Source organism: Strix aluco, chromosome 1 (genome assembly GCF_031877795.1).
Source record: "Strix aluco isolate bStrAlu1 chromosome 1, bStrAlu1.hap1, whole genome shotgun sequence".
NCBI lineage: Eukaryota > Metazoa > Chordata > Aves > Strigiformes > Strigidae > Strix > Strix aluco.
The window spans coordinates 94,253,333-94,277,855 of record NC_133931.1 but is presented as its reverse complement, the minus strand read 5'-3'; the positions used below and the strand labels follow the sequence as shown (position 1 = coordinate 94,277,855).

The 24,523-nt window shown below is 37.0% G+C and overlaps 1 protein-coding gene across 2 annotated transcripts in view; it reads right to left on the bottom strand.

Moving 5' to 3' along the window:
• The window catches only part of CDYL (chromodomain Y like), a 101,595-nt gene that overhangs the window by 55,388 nt on the left and 21,684 nt on the right, over window positions 1–24,523 (bottom strand). The window lies entirely within an intron of this gene.

Here is a 24,523-nt window from a genome sequence, read left to right as displayed (position 1 = left end):
GTTGTGGGACCAATACAGCTTTTTTCCCCATCTCTATCTTCCTTTTGGTTATTTAACAAACAAACAAAAAAATGTTGGGGGGGTGGGGAGACAGATTGGACTATCACTTATTATTTTAACTCCTAGCCGCCCATGAAGAAAGACCATGCATGTAAGCTAAGATTACATGTACCTAGGAGAACTTCTGAAGACCAAAGACATTTACTGGAGTTGCATCAACCGAATAGAACATCTGCAGAACAGCTTGGAAGGATGGAAGGAAAATATGGGTATCTATGGTATACATATATGGTATACATAATATGGCATATGATTCATTATCGATTCATATGACTGTTGACAACAGATTCTCTTAAGAGTGCACCTTAGTTTTATGTGGCATGTTATCATAATGTACCACTTGGTTTTCAACAGTGAGATTAAATGATTACTATTATTATAACCTCAGCAGCAATATAACTACATATCCTACAACTTCATGTGATACCCTGCAGGTGTTGTACTATGCTGTCCTGTCATTAGGATGTTGCATAGCTGTTTGAATAGGTCTAAAAAAAAAAAAAAAACAACCCACAACTAAACCAACACACAAACTAGCTCCAACTTTAGCTTGTTACTCAGTCATACAATTCAAGGCATTTTTATAGAGTAATACAATATGAATTGTCCAAATATTATTTAAAGTGTTAAAATACATTAAAACTATTTTTATTCTGTTTATTTCACTTCTTAGTAAAGTTAATGGACTTAAAGATGCAGCTAGAAAAATGAAACTATTGTTTTTCCATTAAACTGTATTTAATATCATAACACAAATGCTACCCCAAATAAGAAAGTCATTACAGAGAAATATGCCTTCAATTTTTTTTTAATAAAGACTGATTAACAAGGCCCTCAAGTATTAAGCCAGAAATGTTAAATTAAAAAATAAAAACAAACTCATGAACCAAACTTGATATATTGTCAAAAAAGCAGTTATTGCTATAGTCTTGCTTATCCTCTCTCTCAACCTTCTAAAATAGATTTTAAAAACACGATTCTCAGAAAAAGATCTCTACTGCTAGCAGAGTATTTTTATTTTCTAGCAGGAAATCTTTGTAACAAACAGCATCGATTACCGGGCACAAAGTTCTAACAACGTCTTTCAATATTGAAAGGCCACCCATTAAGGACATGCCCTTTTCAAGTAGGAAGCCATCCCTCTCATCCAAAAACACAGACACCTTGCAGAGATAACAGATGAACTCTAGAACAGGAGATGCAAAAATCCATTCCCAACCCGATGATTTATAGAGGAAACAGAAATACATAAAGAAAACCATTATATTTAGCTGTATTGTCCAAGTCTGCAACAAAGCCTAGTTTGACATTGCTCTTTTTGATTAAAAGGAGACTTTTCTCCTAACCCTTTAATTCTTTTTCAAGACATCTTATTCCTATTTACCGCACAAAAATTATAGCAATTAACCTGTGATACACAATTTATCATGGGGCTTCAGAGCTTTAGTGAGGGACTTTTTGGACTGCCTCAGCTTGATTAATCTAAGTCCTCTAGGACCACTTGAAAAACTGCTCAGGAATTTTCTGCTTCAATACTTTTACTGATGGTAACAACTACATACATGTTTCTTATCCAGATTTGGAAAGAAAAACTGGAATTCTTCCACAATGTACAAAAGGTTTGTGTATAGAACAGGAATAGGAATATTCATCCTGAACTAGTGGCATATTTAAACTTGATTTCATGGCAAAAACAAAGACCACAAACTTGTACTTCTCCTCTTTTGCTACTGAAAAAGAAAGCTTAAAGTCATCCATTTTTCTACTTTGATATATAGTGCTCACATAACATGAAATATAACACGAGACATCTCAAAGTCTTATGTTAGAAGATAGTAACAACTTATATCCAAAAAGAACATGACTGGGTGGGGAAGAAAAGTCTACGTTCCTACTTCCTGACACATCAGTTATGGTGTGGTTTGATGATCCAGCTGATCTGTTAGAAGAGCTAGGTAACGTCCACACAGGCAGTACTGCTTCTACCCCTGCCATTGTTACCCTGGAGCTAAGCTGGTGCTTTTCTGATCTTATGCCCAAGTTAGTTCAGAGTTAAAAACTGGCAGAGTGCCCCCAGGCACCAGGGTAAGAGCTAGACCACATCCTTAGCCATGATCACGCCAGAAATGCTGGTGACAACTAGTTCGTGCCAACCACCATTTCTACAGTGTCTAGTGCCTTCTGTCACAGGGTAATATTTATTTTTAGTAATTAGAAGGTTCTGTATTGCCAGGATTTGCTGCTAATGGTTAGTTTAAGTGTTGTGGAAGAATCAAAACAAAAAGGAAAATTATATAAAAAGGAATGATAAAACAAGTGTGAGGGAAAGTTATCAGGCAGACTATCTGGGTGGCAAGACAGCTTAGCATGTTGAAATAAACTGAGAGATGTAATCACTTTCCCCACTTGGAATACTGATCAATGACACTCAAAAACTCAGCCTGCAGAAAAACTGATAGAAAAACAATGCACTGCTCAGATGTGTAATCCAACAGTGGAGTGCCCAAATTACAATCCCACACACCATAATTATATCTGAGATTTCCTGTCTGTAAAACAGTAAATATCCCTTCTTTCCAACAGTGTGGTGGGAATCAGTTAACATTTGCTTTCTCTCCCTGAAGAAGCAGATACTTTGATTTTAATTGCTGTTATTAACAAAATATACCATATTTATACTTTTTTTTAAAAGTGGACAAGAACAAGGTATGGTTGCAAGCCAAAGTGCTGTTTGGCTACAGCTGTGCCAGGTGAAAACAGCAACACTGCAACTGCTCCTCTGCATCCTGTGCTCTGAGACAACAGCTCCTCCCCATCTGTCAGCACAACTTATTGTTTAATTATTCCCTGATGTAGTTGTGTCAAAGTGACCTGGTTTAGATATTAAGAATACCTGAGCTAATATAGGCATCCTGAAATAACTGGTTTGGAGAGCAGCCACAGATGTGGTATTTTCTGACACATCTAAGAGGACTGCAACTTCCAGCAGAGGACAACGAACACCTATGGGCAGGACAGGTACAGTAACCTCTTCGTTCTTCTATGGTCAGAAAAAGGACATGCAATCTTAATCCACAGTGAAAGATCTTCAGTTCAGATCAATCAAAGCAAGGATGAAATTCAAGAGGATGTTCTCAGTCTAAAGCATTGTAATCAGGGCACATTCATAAACTCTGTAACTCAAACTCCGTGTGTGTGTATGTATGTATATATGTTTTATATATATAAAAAGATCATACTTTAACAGAAGATTTGATGAGAACAAACTAGAAGTACAGCTGTTGAAGGGTAACAAAAAGCAGAATGAGCAAAATAAACATATAAGTAAGCATGCAAATATTCAATGAGCACTGCCTTGTTTATCATAAATTCATTTTCCATTCCCATGATGTTCCTCTCTGTCCTCACATTCACGTCAGGCTAAATTAATTTAAAGTTAACAGAATAGAATCTAACTGACTTCATATTCTATCTGTTGTCTATAAAATATAGGAGAAGGCCTTGTTCTGTTAGCTGAAGGCTACGTTTACATTAGTGTTTTGGTTCAGAGCAATAGTGCAATTTAGAAGTAAATCCTTCTCCCCTCTGCACTATTCCCACTTACTGAGCAATGATTTTGTTCATTGACCAGTTTTTGTATATGTGATGTGGATTCTTATGGAGAAATATAAACTGGAAATGGTGTTACCAATGCAATGGTGTTATCTATCTTACTTCAACCCCTAAGGTGGCACACAGGTCCAAGCAAATAACAGCTCTGAACAGTTTCAACACATGTTGTGGCATGATATTTGATCCTGAGAGGCTCCACTAAATCTAGTCAAAAAAAAAAAGTGCTGCATAGCAGAATATGTAGAGATGGGGGTCGCAGCACCAATTGCTTCACTCTACTGATTTCCTCCAATTGAGCCAAATTACCATCGCAGACATTTCCCAATTCAGAGACTGAAGCTGGAATAGCATATGCTACATGTTGAACAGTCACCCTTGGTTAAATTGGAACCTGTTCCATGTACAAATGGGACCTAAAATGATCATCCATAAGCAATCAGCAATGCTTATGAATGATATATCCTCTAGTTATTAAAATCTTGCAGAAGTCAGTGATAAACAGTATTCAAATATTTCTTATTGTAAATAAATGCATTCTACATTAAAAAAATACAACTAATATATAGCAGCATACAACACATGAAAACAGTTAAAGTGCCAAGTTTTGCTTAAAGTAAAAGGAGAAAGTAGTTTGGGGAAGACAGTCAAAAACAAATTTGCTGATGTTGAAATACACCTGAAGGTCTGCAAAATGCACACTAAAGTCTTCAGTGTACACATTTTTTTAGAAAATACATCATTTCCGATAGTATGACTTAACGTCAGCTCAAAGCATTGCTCACTGCAGTTAGCACCAGCAAGTAAATTTTAAAACCAGCTTAACACACATGCATTCAGAATACCAAAACCATAGTATTGTATGGTTTAAGTTTGAATAACATCATTAAAAAATTACACCAGGATACTGTATAAATCCCAGAGTTCATCTTCACTGCAGCTGCATATTACTCCATTCGCATTAGCCTGGGAGCAAATGTAACCCTGCCACCACATGCTCCTGGAGCTGCCTGATTTGATTAGCAGAACAGAGTGATTGGATTAACAGTCGATGAACTGTTGTAAACTGAGCCGCTGCATCCTTATGGCATGATTGGCCACAGCATCTATATGGTACAGGACACTCTGGCTATGGTGAGAGATTTGTATTACATATATATCATTCTGGAAGCCAGAGCTGTACAAAATAAACATGGATCAGATGCGGGCAGATTATTGCCTTTTGGTCAAATGAGCTACAGCAGATGATACAGATTTTGTGTTACTTTTGTGACAGCTCTGGGAAGAGGGATGATACCTGATCTGGTCCAAGGCCTGCCAATGCAGAGTTCACCCACTCAACTGTCTTCTGGCAATCAGGGCCAACAGGATGATTTCATACAGGATCATCACTTTACAACCTGCAGTCACTTCCAGCCTCCTTTTGAGGAAGTAGTGTGTGCAGTGAAGTTGGAACACACACAGAGGGCTAATGCACTTCTGGTTGTCCTTCATGCTAGCAGTGCAACACAGAGAACTGTATCTCAGTCCTCCTTCCAAAAAATTAATATTTGTTTTAGCACAGTTATTTAAGATTTCTCTCTTTCCCAAGCTTTATTTCAATCAACGACTGTCCATTATTTTAGAATTCCCAGCCACAAAGTTAGCTCTTGCGTGACTTGTGGCTATCTACACCATTCAATTAATACACTGGCCTACAGGTCATAATTAAAGTTTCAATTCACCCTCTGTATAAATTTCTAATCAAGTTGCCTATAAAAATACAATTGTCTCAGTCAAGCTCATAATTTATCATCAACTTTATGACTTATATCCTTCCATAGTCTTAACAAAGACAATAGACAAAATAATTTAATTACCGCATTCTCATCAATGCCAGTGGTTCCAGGGAATCACAGCTGTGGCACGTGTCATACCTGGCTGCACAGCCACTTTAGGAAGTTTTATGCCTTGTACTTACATTCAACAAGCTGAATATCACTGTACTTGCAACTCCTTTATGATCTATTGAAAAATACAGTTTGCAATCATAAAAAAGGTCTTAGTTAGAAGCCTCTCCTATAGAGGACACCAGAAGAATGGGTGAGGACACAGTCACTTTGCTTTAGAGAATTAACTCACTGGAGAAACTGTTTGCCTGACATTTACTTCCTCAGAAGTCACCAGTGATGACTGATACTAAAATGTCAGCATCACAGATCTTTCCAGATACAATTTACATAGAAATAATCACAGCAAGTTGTGATACAAGCTACAGTCTGTTGCAGAATTTATCAACTGCTTTACCCTAATTATCTAGCTATTGCAAAAGTGGTTAGAAAAATCTTACTCTTATCAACTCACTGTTCATAACTGTTCTAACCTTTTATTTACAAAAAGATACAGACATACATTTTCTATTTTGCACAAAGCAGAATGAAAATACATGAAAAGCTGTTAGTATCTGTACAAATACTGAACATAAACAAACATCTGCAACAATGTATTCTTACCAAACATGCAGAGTTTTCCTCCTTTTGAAATAAGAAAAATTAGCATCAAATAGGCTTATCTTCTTAAATGGAAATGGCCCTAATCAGAAGAAACTATTAAAACTGCTAGCATTTGATTTAAGACACTAATTTTGGGCAGAGCTACTACCCAAGTATTACTGTGTTATTAAGTCACTGAAAATTTTCTCACCGCTAGTTATTAGACTATCTCAGCATCATCCACACATAGATTCCAAAGGAAATGCTTCCCATCTTCAACTCATTTGTAAAAGCTATATCCCAGGAAGCAAACCCTGGATTTTTTTTTTTCCCCCCCAGAGGTAAACATCATGCCTGCACTTGTCAAATTCTGTTGCTGGTATCTCTCTCCACTGCAGTCATGAAAAGTACAGGTCCCAAACTAGGAACAACCAACATTATCCCAATGGAAAAATACAGAAAACCGAAATGTGTATTTATTATTGGCAACTCTGGCAACCTGAAAGACAAAACTCTCACCCAAAGATCATCATGTTTTGGGATGTGATAATTTGCAAAAATGTAGTAATAAATTAAAGCTACCTCACAGTAAGAGCTTCAACAGCTTGACTACTATTTACTTAAAGGATAAGGCCAATAGAAATATTGTTGCTTTATCCTTCAGCTAGAATAATGGAGAGTAGCAGATGAAGAATTTGTCAACATTAAGCATCAAGACTACAGACTTTTGCTTTCAAAGCAGGATAAACTGAACCTTCAACAGTACTCAACTACAAAGACTCTATAAAGACAAGTGACTGATAAAGATTCAAAATACTTTATCTAAAACGGGTGTCATAAGGGGAGAGTAGGTCACAGCAAAAGCGCACTCCAAATATGTTAGACCACTTCGTCATGGCTAAGCAAACTTCAGAAACAGGAACTATAACAAGAAAGAGTAGCAAGAAAATACAGGACAGTTGAAGAGTAAACTTGATATGCTGTACTTCATTTATCAAATTCCACTTAATTCTACAATAACACTTCTATATACCAACACCAAACAGGGCTTTTCAGCAGCCTACTGCTTGCAGAAGGGACAGTGACATGAGTCTGCTAATGTAGATCACTTGGCCAAACCTCAGCAAGAAGGGACACAGACCTCACATAAGCTCTTAGAATCTTATTAAGTAGCAGTCTCTTCTTCCTTTTTTCTCTTAGAGGTCCTGAGGTGCTTGTCCTAAATAAAGATAGTAGCAACAGCTTTGGAATCCCTGCATCTGAGAAGGCACAATACACACTTACAGTCTCCTGCCAGACTCCTCTCACCCTTGCACCAAAAGCTTATTTCAGCAAGACATAATCCAAGCTTCTGGATACAAGACCATGACTACATTTTTGTTTTCAAATACAGAAAAATACACTAAACAATTCCAGATCATAGTTAAGAACAACATTATTTACTGACTCTTTCTGTATTCCTTACCTCAATTCCAACATGTCCTAGAAGAACACGCTGTATGAGGACGGGTCCCCAGTCACTCTGCCTGCAATATGACTTATCTCAATACTTGATCTAATCCCATTGAAAAAAGCTGGTGATACGGAAACATCCCCTAATTAATCAGCCTCAATGCGGCACAGCTGCCTCTTAGTTCTGACATTCTATTTCTCTACGGGATTTATTAGTAGAAAAACTATTTTCCAGTTTGAAAAAGGCATTTCTCTGTTTTAGGTCTCAAGTCCCTCTGTATCCCCAGCTTTTAGTCTGAACTTAAATTCTTGTTTCTTAATATCACTACTGCTTCCATGACTCCACTTTCCCTCTTTCTTTTGGAACCAGGCTGCAGGGTACAGATAAAGCTGTGGTATCATTGGTAACTCTGCTTGGCAAAGATCCTTCCAGCTTGCAAGGTTTTAAAGTTTATTCTTAAAAACAGGGAAGTGTTACAATGTTCTTCCAGTGTGTACCTTCCTAACAAAAAAAAAATATTTAGAGTACGTACAAATAAGTTTGATCTTTGGTACATAACTAACTTTTTACTAGGCCCACACATGGCACAGTAATAGTACAAGTTTTGCAATAAGGTATGCGTTCAAATTACTTTCTTATTTCACCAGTATTTATAACTTTAAGGGTTTCCTAAGCATCAACCTTTCTTCCTTCAAACATGTCAATCAGAAATAAAACTAGCCTACATTATATCACTGTTTTTAACATACATACACCTTCTTCTGGCATAATTTCCATGAAAATGTATTTCCAATAATTACAATTTTTCCAAAATGTATCTAATGCTTTAGGCATGATACATACTTTTTATCATCAAATCACTAGTTGTTCAACCTAACACATTACATCGATATTACAAGTCCTGAATCAAACAGACTGATGCCTATAAAATTTTCTTCTATTGTCTTTTGAAAATATGAACTGTCTTAAGCTCCATTATTTACTGATCCTATCCTAAAAAGGACCATGGTTGAAATCTTCATTTAGGCAGAAATGGCATGGCACTACAACTTGTTAAAGTCCATCCTGAAGAACAAAGGAACCAAGAGTTAGCTTCTACAAATCCTATCCAGTTCATATGTGCACACTAGAAATAACAGACACTAGATATTAATCCAATTACCCTGATGTTGGTTGATAAAATACATCCCATCTCAAAATTCCTCATGCTTTGGCAATGACAACAAACAGCATGAAAAGCAAAGTGGTTTAGGCTTGGAAAAGAGTAGCTTCATTAACAGCAGTTTGTGTTGAGGTAAACTCATTTTTCATTAATACCAGGTTTTTTTTAAAAAAGCTGGGAAGCAGCAACTTCTCTGCTACATGGTTAACAAGAATTTCTGAAGTAATATAGATATAAAAATGTTCTTCAGAAGAATCTTCTATTTGCTATCCTCTGGAATGAAGTAAGATAAGGAAAAATACATGCAGTTTTCAGAATCAGGTAATAAAATAATGTTATTTGTTACTCAAAACACTTCTTGCCCATTATTTTTGTCCAGAAAACACTGTCTCAAAATTGGCTGTAGCATGAAGTAGCCATTGCACCCTCGATAAAACACTTAAAAACTGTGCCCTTTAAAGGTCAACAACGCAGATATTAAAGAAACCTAAACTACTTGTCCTGCAGATTTTGCCAATGCTCTTTTAAGTCTGTGGGAAGCCAGAGCTTTTTCCTAAAGAGAACCATGGTTGAAATCTTCATTTAGGCAGAAATGGCATGGCACTACACTTGTTAAAGTCCATCCTCAAGAACAAAGGAACCAAGAGTTACTTTCTACAAACACAAATTTCCTTCACTACTTGTATTCAAGTCTTTCCCTCTGCAGAGATGTCATAAAATAATCTGTCAACTTTCTATTATTACTACAAAAATATTGTAAGTAAACTACCATGTGCTGTTTTGCAGAGGAAGAACATATTTTTCTGTATTTTCCACCAGATATGGATTGGCTTTTGGTGCATCCTCACCCACCCGCTATACTCACTTCTAAGATAACACTTCATCTGTTTAAAAGATTAGTTCTTGGGGAAAAAAAATATCTCATGCCATCTCTTTCAGTATCAGTTGCTTTTTTATTCCTTTCCATGTGTTTGTCGCTGTCTGAATCTGATACTGCTGTTTGCAGTGCTTTTCCTAATCCCACATCACAGTTCACTCTCCAAATAATGCCTTGAAGATTATTTTCCTCATCATTTTATACTGTAATGGCATATTGAACCCTTATTCATTTCTCTAGTTTCAACACTAAAGTAATTTGTAAAATACCCTGTAAAATACTTTTAATTTTTTTAAAAATTAAAAATCATTTTAATCTATGCAGCTGTTTGTGGTACAGTCACTGTTCACAAACAGTTTTTATTATAGAGAAAGTATTTTAAGTTAAGCCCAAACCTTTCTTTTTGCCTTAGTTCTGTGTACAATTTCACTGACAGATCTCAAATTATTATTTCTATACCATATAGACTGTAATAAATGACTGTCTCACCTCTTTGTTTATGAAATAGACAAATTCACTAATGTGCATGTAGAGAGTCATGTAATACACTGGCATCTGTTTTCCCCTTCACTATGTCTGTTCATATTTAAAGTCAGTTTAAATACACATACTGTTAAGTGTGGTGAGGAGTTACCCTTCTGAAATAGCTACTGCCTCACAAAACACCTTTCCTGAAGTAATGCCAATTGGTCTCTTTGCACAAAAAAGTCCTCAAACTCAGGAAGTGCTCAGGAAAAGTCTAGGCACATTGGTCTTCCAAACTTCTGGCCTTGGTAATCCCTGCCTACATAAAATAGGAATAATTTATTTAGAAGCAAGTTGCCATATTTCAGGAATACAGCATTATACGTATTTTGTCACAGTAATATTGAAATATAGAAGCATATTTCACTTTCTTTCAAACTTGACCAGAAGGACAGGTGAGTTCCTTTCTCCCTACACATTTGTCTTTATACCTAGCATTATTACTGCATACCCATATACCACCTCCAAAGAATTTATGCTGCAAATTCCTTGTTGTCAAGAGTCCACCTGTTTCTAGAAGTAGACACATTTTTTAAAAATCTTTTGAATTCAGGATCTTTAATCAGGGAGACTAGTCATGCTATCAATGTGAGAAAGATTTTTTTTAATCTGAAATCACACAAACAATGAAGGGTTAAGATAAATATCCTTAATAATTCCTTCAATTTCTTTTTCTTTTAAAAAAGTGCTTTCCTCTTGAAATATTTTGGGGTTTTGTTTTGGTTGCTTTTTGTTTGTTTTTTTAAGGTATGTTAGTAATTCATGTACTACATTTTGGGGAGAATGTAAGATTTATTTAGGTTTTTGTTCCCCTCAACAGGCAAGGTCTTAAAAAAAACCCCACCACTTTCCTTGTTCTCATAATTATAATCCATGACAACAAACAGCTTTGTTTCATATTCTGTTGAATCTGGAACAACTTGGCTCTGTTACTGTAAAGAACATAACCAATTCCTTCCTTTTCCAGAAAGCAGCAATGTTATGAATTAAACTGGTGAATGGGTCTGCCTAATAATAAATACATCCAAAAATGTTTTGGTTTTCAGCTAGTTTACTGTGTAATCATACCTGATGGAAGTGGGACAGAGCAGGAAAAAAAAAAACTGGAGATACAGCAGTGGTGAGTTTTTCTGGAATAACGAGAATGTGGAAGCATGGTTCATATGGGTTTGTCACGAACACAAAGGAAGTTTAACCCAGAGTCCCTCAACCAGGAAAAAAAAAAAAAAAAAAAAAAATCAGATGAGGAAGTTCCCTGAAGGAATGCATTATTTTTGGAGATTGCTTTAAAGACTGAATACTGAGTTTATACGCATGAAAATAATTGCATATAGTATATAAATATTAAAGACAGTTAATTGCATAATCAAGAATTCTTAAAGACTAATTAATTACATTTTATAGAATACTGGAAAGCATATGAATTAAAACCTTCCAATTTCTTGCTAACATATGTTTGTCTTCTCCTCCTTATTTTTGAAATGTCTTCAATTACATGAGGATATCATCACAATTTTGAAAAGTCCATCTTCTTCAAAAGCTTTTCTACCCAAAGTCTTTAATTGTTTGGTTTATGACACGAATCTTTTTACAGTAATCAAGTACAATGTGGTGTCAAAACAAAGGATTAGGACTTTATCTCTTTATGTATTCCTTACTCAGACTGCATGTTTAAAGAAGTTTTGCTTTCTAGCAGCTGAAACAGAGGATAAGTAGAAATGAAACCATCCCAATCCAGAAAACAAAATAAACAAAATTCACAAGGAACATATGTTAGTGCTCCCCATAAACACAAGAAGGGTGTAAAAGATTATTTTTGTTCTGTAGGCACAGTGTCATTTTAACTTGTCATCTCACATTTAGAAATAATTATTCAAGGGCCAGATTGGAATGTTCATTCACAGAGCTCTGTTTCAAAAAAAACCCAAAACAATGCATGACTGCTTCCAAACTAGAAAAATCATTAAAGTCAAGCATTTTTTATTTTTTAAATCCAGCTATTCAAATGCCAATTTCTGAATGAAATTATTCCTCTTGATGCTTCTAGAACTCTGTAACATCTCATTGGAGCGAGGAGAAAGGGAAGTGAAACAGACTCCTATTTAATCCTAAAGGATAAAGATACTGATGAATGAGAAATTTCATTTCAGTTTCCACTATACACAAACAGCAAGTGTCACTTCCAAAAAGAAATCTGGAGGAAAAGGGTTTATTTCTTCTAAAGGATTTTGTATGCATCTGTGTGTACGTACCTTAGAGACATCCTGCTAACAGCATCTTAACTTATAATTGGATGCTTTTTTCCCTACCTACCAGTCTGTGACAAAATGAGACACACTTTCGCAGACCAACTACTGCTAGAGCTCACATTTATTTTCCCTTTTTTAAAATCTTAACATTATGAGAGCGACAGTCCTTTTGTTGAGTGTAGCGTGTGTATTAGAAACAGCGAAAGCTTTCTTCTGCCATTATCCATAACAAAACTGTTTCAATCTGCCTCCTTACACCCTAAAACATTGCTGCATAAGTTGTGTCGGTTCTCTCTTACACCTTCACAGCTTTCCAAGTGCCAGTATCCTGTCTAGACCAAGGCATCCAGTTGACAGTCTACATCACCATTCTCCCCACCCCCTCAAAAAAAAAAAACCAATCAGTTTCACCAGCGTTTCCTTTTCCCTCAGAGGGTTTTTCCAAGGCAACATATGTTTACAGTGGAATGGTTACTACTACTGTTTTAGATGTGACCATCAGTTTGTATAAGAGCACATTTGGATACCGTGATGGATAGTCCATTCACATTATTAGACTGATTTACTAATACATACATTGAATCTAGCAACCATGAATAGAATATATTTTGAGGAAGGGAGATATATGCATTTATGTAAAAAGGGAGGGAAACTGAGAATTCAAAATACTGTCACAAATTAGGGAAGTTGTTCTAACAAAGTGGAGTAAGTTCTTACTCAAAAATTAAAACTCAAAAAAATAAAAATACTATTAAAAGTTGCAAGCAAATTTAGATAAATTCAGTTTGACATACAAAATTAAGAGAAATAAGATGAAAATGACTGACCATGGAAATATGTTTTGCAGTACTGTCATTTTAATAGTGTTACTTGAAAATACTTTTAATTGTTAGTGATTATTGGGCAAAGAAGTTTTGCTTTGTACTGCACAGCAGTAATAAAAATGTAAAATTAAATTGCTGTGATTCTCTTTATCAAAGAGTTTGGAGCCAGTTCTGAAGAATGAAGGTGGTAATATCCAGAATTAAAGAGAAATCCTTCAAGGCTTTCCTAAACTAACAGCCAAAATTAAGGTTCTGCTGGCTGTATTTAAAATTATTTAAGTGTCTATGGGAAGGAAATACTCATGTTTTATATGGGTGGGGGTGGACAGACAATCATAGAATAGTTTGGGTTGGAAGGGAGCTTACAGATCATTCAGTTCCAACCCCCCTGCCATGGGCAGGGACACCTTCCACCAGATCAGGTTGCTCAAAGCCCCGTCCAACCTGGCCTTGAACACTGCCACGGAGGGGGCAGCCACAACTTCCCCCGGCAAGCTGTTCCAGTGTCTCACCACCCTCACAGTAAAGAATTTCACAGAATCATCCAGATTGTAAAAGACCTTAAGATCATCTAGTCCAACCATTAACCTAACACTGACCGTTTCTTTATTTTACAAAATAAACAACTTTACAAACCAACTTCCTAGAACAGATAGTACTCTGAAGGGCTTCTTTTTTGACTCCTGATATTTGCAAGGACTGGTAAGTTGAGCTACACTACCCTGTGTAAAAATGAATCCTCTGCTGAAACAGGCTTTAGATCTCAAAGCCTCTAGACAGATCTTTATGAGGACCAGTGGCCTTCTGAGTTTTTGTTTTACCCTTTTTCCAACTATTTTAGCTCACCCCACCTCCCCCCAAAATAAATCTAAAGCATAATCTTTTTTTTGTACTTCCTAGTGCCACTGAGTTCTTCTTGCTTAAACAACTCATCACAAACATGAAAACGCTGAACTCTGGGGACCAGACTTTTTCCCCAACATGGAAAAACCTCAAAACACCATTAATGAGCTTTTTGAAGTTTGCTTGATTTCCTCAAGTACTGCATGGTACAAACCCAAATACTATCCACACCACATGTGCAGTTGTGTCTCTTATCTTTTTCTGAGATCAGATGATCTCAGGTGACAAGAACTATCAGAAGTTTTTAACTGTTTCCAAAGAAGGAAAAAATAAACAGACTTTAGTCTTCAATCTGAGGGAGAGGAATGGGGTTAAGAGGTATATGAAATATTGAATAAGAAAATGAATAGGAAATATTTCCGATACTTCCCATAACAACAACAACAACGGGATACCTAGTTAAAAAATATATATTGTTATTTAAAAATAAAACCAAGTTGCAGAACATATTGCCACATCACATAGTAGAGGGACTAGACAAATTTATGAACTATAGAGCCATTGTAGATTACTAAATACTGAGTGCAAACTGTATCTCAGGAAGTTCTTAAATTACTGTTTCCAGTAACAAGAAGGGTACGCCAAAGGAAGAGTCACTCTATGTGGTCTTATTACTCTTTATCCGTTCACTACTGTCATTTCAAGACAGGACACTACCTAGGTGGATCTTCAGGCTAGTCCAGTACAGCATCTCTTACATCAGAAGTCACTCAGTATTTAAGTAGAAAGATGAGGACTAATACTTCACTGACAACAGGTTAATGAAGCTTTGTGTAAAAGCCAAGGCCACCAGCAGATCAAGTGCCTGAACTGGAGTAGTAGCCCTTATGTGCTGTTTCATTCAGACCAGTGACACTTTAGAGTCAGAGTCACAGAGGCAGTTTGGAAAGCATAGGCAACATAAAGATAACTACTTATTAAATTTACATGTTGCCAGGAATTTTTCAAATTAAGTATTTTCTTATCAGTAAGGCAGTTTTCATTAAATCAATGTTTCCATGGAGAATTTCAACTCTCCTCAAAGTTTTATTTTCTCCAATCAACAAAATCATAAACCACTTTTTCATTCTTTGTCTGATCTGAGTTGGAACATCTGAACATGATATTTAAAGCAACTCAATGCATCCTGTTTAATGTAATTCAAAACATATTTAACTTGCTTCTCCTACAAAAGTTGACATGATGGCCTCCAAGCTCCTAAAGCCCTCACTGTTTTCAGAGGATCGCAAGCCCTTCTTCAGAAGATGATGCAATTCTTCACATTATGCAGACATGCCTCCTACCTGCCTGTGCAGGAAGCACAAGAGACATAACTCTCCGTGCATTCTGGGACAAATAACTTGGCCGAAGACCCTGTTTCACTTGGTTAAATAATATATTGAGGTTCCTAAATGACAACACCCTAAAGACAATATGCCACAGTGGTGAAATACAGGTTGAACTATCAAAATTCAGCTCAACTTCAACATTCCCAAGACACGAATTTCTACTGTCAAAAAATTCATTTCAATTGACTTCCACCAAGAAAAAGCCCCACTGTCCCCTGTTGTTCCCCCCAAATGCAAACAAATCCTGTTTGTCAGAATTTCCCGGTGTTGGAAATTTTAAGTTCTAGCCATCTCTTCACGGAAATACTTTCAGTGAGCACCCTGATGTTTGAAGGTTAATTAGCTGCCAAGAGAGCAAAGCAAAGGACACTTGAAAACATGTAACACTTTCAGAGCAGAAGGCCACCACACAGGTAAGATTCGGATTGCCCAGACACCAAAAGTGAGATGTTGTATACATACACAGCTTGCTACAGTCTCTGGATTTAACACCCTCAAAGGAATTCAACCATACCCTACAGCAAGGCAATATTCAGGCAATCGCATAGCTAGGATAACCAATGCCAGAGATGTGTGGTAACACAAAAGCCTTACCTTCTAAATTAAAATGACAAACCACACAACCCCCCCACGTTTCCATAAGAATACATTAAAAATACCAGCATAACTGAGACAGTGGTGTCTAACACAATGATACGTTTCTTTGTGTGGGCGCTGGTGCCCATTTAAGCAATCCCTGCTCTTTGGACCCTCCCCCCAGCATTAGCACAGCGTTTGTTAGCTACACAATGAACCAGTCTGGGAAACGGATCCATCTTTAAAATGTCCCAATTAAGAAAAAAAATATTTTCAACTTAAATGGGTTTCCAGTATCATGTTGTGCCATTTTTGCTCAAAAGCTTTGCCATGCAGAGGAGCAGGAAGGAGCAGCCAGGCACAGGAAAAGAACTTTTCTACTCTTTGTGGCACCAGTGCTAACTTATGCCAACATAACATTAACTTTAGCCGTGGTCTGATGGAGCAGAATGAAGGTCTACAGATGCTTACAGGTAAGGTGTTAGGTTGCAGGCAAATTATAAGTTATTACAGAAACAGGCAGTCATAATTTCAGTATTACTCTTCCCCATCCCTTATATCAATTATAGGGATATTGCAGCTCCTGAAGAATCAGTTTAGTTACTTTAATCAATTGAAAGCTAGTCATTCCAGGGAATAACTGGGTTATTTTTCCTTTTGTTCTTTTTTGTTTTCTATTAGCTAACAGGCATCAAAAAGGCTTTGTGAATTATTTTGAAACCAAGAACTTTGACAGTAACTAGATGATGAAACCAAAACAGAGATGGTCTGCTTCAAAGAGGATAGCAAGGTCCTGCTCAGAGACCTTGTTGTTGGGTTTGATGACCTTTGCAGGCATCAGATAGTTTCCACTGAACACAGCTCTTCCCTGGAATTGCAAGCTCTTGCTTCTGCTTGATGTGATTTAACAAACACAACGAATGCAAGAAGAAACAGCACTACTCCGTGATAATCAATCACAACCGTTCTCGTGCAGATCCCAAAATGTCCAGACTTATTGTAGTGGGTAATGGAATACTTTGTCCCACTGTCTCACATATTCTGTCTTACAGCCTGTTTTTATCTTCCCTCTTCTCCTTTCCTCTCTTTCTCCCCACAGTGAACTGCCTAATAACTGAGCCTGAAGATTAACTAAGTTATTAAGTACCACAATGTTCCTACCCATTCAGCAAATAAAACCAAAGCCTTAAAAAGGTCATTTCATCACAGCACCTAGCCATTTCTCTGCTTTCCTATAAGAGAAGTTTCACGACAACAACTAAAGTATTTCTGCCACAGGCCCGCTCTTCCTACCCCCAGGATGTCCCAGACCCTTCCATTGGGAATAGCAGTGGAGTTCATCTAATCTCAGAGGAAGAGGATTCAGGAACTTTTTACCCTCTGTACCCTCACCCAGTATAAAACTCACCAGCTTTCCGAATTGCCTCACCAATAGATCAGCTCCACAGCAACGTTCATCTAAGGCACGAAACCGTAGTTTGGGATAGGTCCACAGGAAAAGCACAGAATCCCCCCTCAGCTCAGTTTAAAAGCTGCAATGGAAACGCACCTTAAAGATGTTTATCTCCATCTCCTGTTGTTTGAATACACTGGTCCAGCCCCCAGTAATTGAGGACCTTTTCAAACCAGGAGTCTCCTGACTCATGAGTCATCCTACACTTTGATGGGCAGTTAACTCCACACTTGCTTTCTCAAATCAGCTGAATGAGTTTGGTGGGGGTTTGTTAGTGTTGGTTATCAGAAAAAAATCTAACAGCTGCGTACGGAGAATAAGAAATAAACCAAACCACACCAAACAGAAAGCCAGATTTAAAGGAGAAAATAAAAGAATGTTTCAGGTACTACAAATGGGCTGGAACAAAGTTCAGCTAGCGCTTGCTCAACCTGCTTTTAAAATTTACTTTTCCCACTCTATCCCTCTCTTCATCTAGCCACTAATCAAATTTACTTTAACTTAAATTTGTTCCCACCTTCTCTCCCACTCTTTTTAACTTCCCTGGAAACATGCACGAAATGGAAATGAATCAGATCAATTTAGTGAGAGTTGCTTTGTCCAGCTCAGTTCAATAGTCTTTTCACTCTTTCTCTTCAATCATATCTGCAGATTCTAAAGATACAGGGTCCAGTTTAGTTTCTCTCTTTCATTACATTTTGGGAACAAATCCTTTATGATTCAGTTTGTTCAGTTCTTCTCTCTGGGTATACCCTTCCCTGTTGTGCCAGATAGGTGCTTTACCAAGAGTAAAACTTGGAGGCATGGGAGCAGCAGAATGAACTCACTGGAACTAAAAAAAGCCAACCAATCAAACAAACAAAAACTAAGACCACCACAAATTTTAATCCTGGTTTAAATCAAGGTTTTCCACTCGCTTGAATCTTACATTTTAACAGTAGCTGCATCCCTACATTTTAAGGAAAGGCCCATTTTCATTGGTTGGTATTGTTAAGTCAAAATGATAAATACCATCCTTTAACCAAAGTTGGTGGGTTTTGCTGAACAGGACAATACATCACTCACATTAATTAGTGTGATGATAAAGGTATGAAAAGATTTAACAGATTTTTTTATTCAGCCAAGAAATGCACCATTCTTAATCCTAAAAAGAATTAAGGGAACTCTGAATATCCAGTTTTATTTATAACTTACATGAATTTTTATTTGGATGTAAACTAAAATTTAACTACTGTGCATGAAGCTTTCTGATTGTTTATTTTAGTATTATTTAACTAAAAATAGGTTATGCACTTAAATAATTGGTCATTTCTTGCTTTTTTCTTTTCTTTTACTTAACATGATTTTATTATTTAATTTGTTTAACTTTATTTTATTTAAATTGTTTTGAGAAAATAATCAGTATCAAGGAGCTAAACTTGGTTTTGTGTTTATGCTTCAGGATTGTGGAAGTAAAATATCTTAACTCATAGCTATTCTTTTATTTAGACAGGAATATTGTGTTCTGAAATCCAAAATGTTTTCTTAGCTCTTAATAAGTTACTCAGTTGAGACGGTTGAATAAGCTGAAATGAAGAAAGTATCTCTGTACATCTATAAAAAGTTTGCTACTACTGCTAAGAATCGATTAAAACTCAAGTTTACTTAAGCTCAGCCCATGACTGATTCAGTGATGTAATTCTCTGGCAGCAAAATACACAGTATTTTATACTTTTCTGGACCTTGGCAGGTTATAGAAAACTCAGCCTTTAACACATGTACCATATTTTAAGTATGCTTTTCAATAAAGTTACTTATTTAAAAATACACCTAGCCATATCATCACATATTCAGAATTTTATATTAATCTGTATCTTATTTGTTTATCTGGCATAATATTGTTACTTTCGTGTTCTGTCAAGAAGAGATTTTTTTAAATTCCTCAGATTCAGTTTTCTTACAGCTACCCGAGAGTCACTGTATCTGTTAAATATTATTACTTCACTGCCTAAGCCTCTCTTTCCAGAGAAGGAGAAGAGGTTATAGTAGTAAACACTGGCTAAATTAAACTCAGACCAAATTCTAAACTTAAAAAACAATTTCAGCCAATTTTTTAGGCTAGCAGTGGGGATCTGCTAATGCACAACAGCTGGGGACAGTTATTTAAATGTAGGAAATGAACAGCTTAATTAGGGAAGTATGTTAAGGAACATGAGGAGCCCCAAGTACAGTATATGATGATTTATTCAGATAACCATTTTCAGATCTGGGAATTAACATATGCTCCTTTCATATGTTATTATGAAGTGTATCTGATACATATACACCTCTGTAACTGCTTCTGGCCTAAAAAAATCTACATATGTGTCTCAGACATGAAAAAACAGACACTTTTTTGAATATATGTTTAAATTGTTTGGGAAAAAGAAATTCAGTCTAAAGGACGGTTTGTCTAAGTATGCATTTTCCACATCAGTAAAAGTTGCAGGATTGACTTTGCATTCTTTTAGAAAACAGAAGTGGATATCCTACTACTTAGCAAGGCACTAGCATTTACTTTATTCTGAATTGTTTCCAGAAAACTTTCCTTAATGGTGGATCCAGGTACAACAGATCTGAAAACAACAGTAAGAGAATGCTTTCGTATTTAAAGATCAGAGTGAGAGCAAAGGGTAAAAGGTAAATATATTCAATTTTAATCACTGAGTTTTACATTTAGTAGTGTGTTTCAATCACGCCAACACAGTTTGCAAGACATTTTGGTGACTACCAACTGCTAATGCACCAAATCAGCAGAAACAGATCTTACTGTGACACCAGAGGAAATCTGAAAAAATGATCAGCTTGGCACCTGCCAAACAACTTGAAATCCTGCTTGTAAGCACTTAGTTACATAGTTGATCCAAAAAGATTTAAAATACAGTAAGAGAAGGAAAAGGGTAGAGAAGACAGAAGGTCAACAAAGAGGAACAATAAAGAGTACACTCTGAAAAAGAACATATTTAAAAGACAACTCTGCACCCCTCCTTGTGTTCAGTTCTCAGGGTGGAAGATAGATGGTATCTTTTTAATAAGGGCTTAAGGAAATAATGTTTGAGAATAAGGATTCAAGCAGAAGGGAAGAAGGAATGCTGTCCGTGAAAGAAGCCAAGTAAAAAGAAGGTGAGGATTAGGATAGAACAAAGGATACAAAGGTTGCATGTAGAAAGTACTGTATAACAGTAGTTTCATCAAAAAGACAAGCAGGTGGCTTTTTAGAACTGTATGCAATTAACAAATTTGAAAGTCACTTGGAGTAGAAGGTGGGAGTAAAATGACCAAACAGAAAATCAGGAAAAACACTGTGGATGAAGAGTGGACTACAGCACTGCAAGCATAGCTGTTAAGACAGTTGTCTGGCTGATGCTCAGCAGTACTGTGGTTTGAGAATCTAGACGCTAGCTCCTGGCTAAACTCAGTCAGGACTCATAAAGGATCAAGGATGTGTTTAAGCCCCAGTGAAGATTGTGGTCTAGTAGATATGCTCAGACTACAAGTAACACTCAGATTTCACTGAAATCTATGCAAAACTCACATGCTCAAGATGTCTGTAAAAATAATTTAAGCAATTCTGAAAAAATTAAATTAGGAAAATGGCCATTTTGAGAAACAGCATTACACCATCACTTAGTTTTTCTCTCAGGCTAAACAAGAATTATTCCTACAGTGGAACTGGACAGCACTGAAATTATCATCTTCTTTAAGTACTGCCTTCCAGAAAGTTATTGTTTTTCTCAAGAAAAGTGTTTGCATATTTTGAAGTATCTTTATGGTGGTGCAACATATTAATCCCGAACACCTCCTCCTCCCAGCAACAGCGCTAAGGTCTGAACTTGAGTTCTCAACTCAACTCACTATTTGCCATGCAGTTACAATCCTTACTGTGATTCTCATCTTAAGGATGTAGTGCATGTGTAAACAGGTAGATGGACAACTACATTTCATCAAACTTTCCCATAATCTGGCACTGACAGAGACTTGGATACCTTCCAGTAATTTTTAGTGCCTTCTTTATTTTACTATGAAGATTATGAAGCCTTTTTGAACAATATTCCTCCACAGCACTGAACGCATTTTGAGAACACAGTATTCTTGAGAGGGTTTCTCTGATTCCAAGACATTTTGGAAGATTATAAGCAAACAAGTTCTTAAAGACAAAACAATTACTTGAAGAAAGGAAGTTTCCTTGGGAAGGAAATGGAGGAGTGAGATTCAGAAGCCTTATAAAGTGTCTGACTGAGCCTCCGGGACAAAACAATTTTTTATAACACTGAAAAAATAAGAGCCTTACAAGCAATCTTTTGCCAGCTCTCCATGTACATCTGTTACCACTGGGACCTAGAATGTCTTTCTTTGAGAGGATGTCTAAACTCAAGCACAGAATTTAAGGAGGTACTAAATGCTAGCAGTGAAATAACAATTTAGCACTCTGATTTGCTCTTGAAGGTCACTGACCTGTCGAACAGCACCACAATTACAAAGCATTTAGAGGCCAATTTATTTCTTTTGAAAGCCAAATGGGAGAGTGTGAAAGAGCTTCTTCAACACTTTGTTTTGTTTGCTATGAAAAAATAAGAAAAATATGGGAGAAGAGGACAACACAAAGACCAGTTACAGCCAGATGTTCAAGCTGAGAATTCATTTTACTGAGAATGAACAGAAGCCCTTCAATGGCAACTTGCAGGAAAGTGTAACCCATTGGGTGACCTGCTACCTGCTCATCCTTGCTTCCTTCCTTGCAAGAATCTTTTTAAAAATTAAAAAAAAATAAAGACACCTTTTTCTTGAAGTTCCCTTCTGTTTCTCCCCCACTTCTTTGCTGGCATAGTTGTTGTGCAGATGCATATTGTACCCATTCAGAGAACTAATTCTGCTGAGAAGCAGACCATGATGATATTTACGTTTTAGCTGAATTTCTGGACCTGGTTCATATTCAGCCATAAAAACAGATGAGCCAGCACAATAGAAGAGAACACACTGGAAAAAAATCCCAAAAATCCAAATGTTGCCTTCCCCCACACCACTCCTGCCACAGTACTGATTTAATACATATTAAAAGTACAGTCTAACACTCAGATGGGGAAACACTAGCTTTATATCAAGGGACTAGAGAAATATAGGGAGACTAAAGGCTGACACCACTCCTGCCCCTATATAAAGCCCAAAAGAACCTGATCATCATCGTCCTCTGCAGTCTTCCAAAGAGCAGTAAAGCACTAAGCGAGTCAACAGACCACCTGGCTTCTTTTCAGGGCTAGCAGGTTGTTCCCCACATAGACTGCAATGAACATCACGAGAAGATGAGACTCCCCACAACGAACTACTGTTCCATACTGTTCCTTGTTCCTCTACTTTAGAACAAAGTATCCTAAACCTCAGCTGAGCAGGTTGTTGTGCTGGACATTGTCCACAGAGATACCCCCAGACAAGCTTCAAATTCAGGATTAGGCTGCTGTTCTGTAAGACTGCATCAAATAGGTAAACTGATGGGGGGGCTGCCTTCACCTTATCATTTCTAAGCATCAACCTGACCTTGCTCATTCTGGGGCAGTCCAAATCAGTCCTTTATGTTGCTTTGTTGCTCATACCAGGGAAGTTTTTAGACATACATTGGTTCACAACAAAGGATGAGAAAATCATGTCTGAAACATTAAGCAGTATTCCTCTAGAACTGTATTTCTAAACAATTGTTTTGGGCATTTTTAAAGCGGGCATATTTCTGGAAATACCAACATGCAGGACTGAGTCACACACATCACTTGTGGTTGTTTGAGAACTCCCTCCTGATATCAGGAGTCATCGAGGTATTCTCAAAGTCAGCCAGGTACAACCAACAAGTCCAAAATGCATGGAGTTCTTTGTATGTATGGCATAACTGGGATATTTCTGACAAACATTTGCACTGTGTGTTCTTGGGAATAGAATGGAAAAATTTACACATAGATAGCTATGAACAGTAGGACTGATGATGTAAAGTGTGGTTCTCTGAAGGGGGCAGAGGTCCTGAGGTAGAAGGTGATTTAAATGAAAAATTCCTCCCTCAGTGATGACATCAGTTTTTAGCATTTTTTTGGGGACGTGTGTGGTAGTGTGCTCCTATCAATGTTCTGATGTCTAAGCCTTTCCATCAGTGGGGTAAAGGCTTTAAATTAGATCTTGATCATCACAATTTGAAATCTATCAAGGCAGAAAACTTCTAGTTGTCTAAGAAAGACCAATTTCTGTGTGGTCAAGTAATTTCCAAAATGAAGAGCTAAAAGGAATTGGTAAGGAAATGAAAAAGATTAGAAACTGACAGAAATCCTCTGGTTTTATTTCCATATATCTAGTAACAAATATACCTCCCAAATAGAAGATTTTACTGTTAGAAGAGGTGCAGAGGACAAGTACTGCTGCATTTAACGGTGAATACACAGTTCTGAATTTTTGTGTACATTAGCACTATGTACACCAAGAGAAAAAAAGTAGTCTACCGTCTAATGTTACTATCAGCACTCTCAGAACTGTTATTACCAGGACAACAAAGAGACCTTTCTCTTTTCATATAGTTGGTTTTCAATTACTCATCCCAATTATAAAATCTTGTGCTTTTACAAAGTAGGCACCAGAGGGAGACCTGCACTTTAGTTCAGTATGAAATAATGCTGGCTGGAGTCATTCAAAAGAGGACAATCAAAACCTCTTGGCCAATATACCCTAGATGGTTCCAGGTGAAATTGTGGCTAACTCAGAGAGGGACTGGTGGTGGCAGTCTTCTCTTTTTTAATGGCCAAAAAACCTTAAGAGTGCTCCAGGAAGGAAAGCAGGTTCCTGAATTTCAGGCTGCAGATGAACATACCTCAACCAGCTTGGGCATAGCTGGGAAAGACCTGCTCTTTGCCACCCATGCCCCAGCTTATCATCACATCCTGCTGACGGTTACCACTTCTCAAATCTTCTGGCTGAGCTGCATATGTAAGAACTCCCTAAACATGTCAGTCAAAATAAGCTAGATCAGCTTAAGTAATTTAAATAA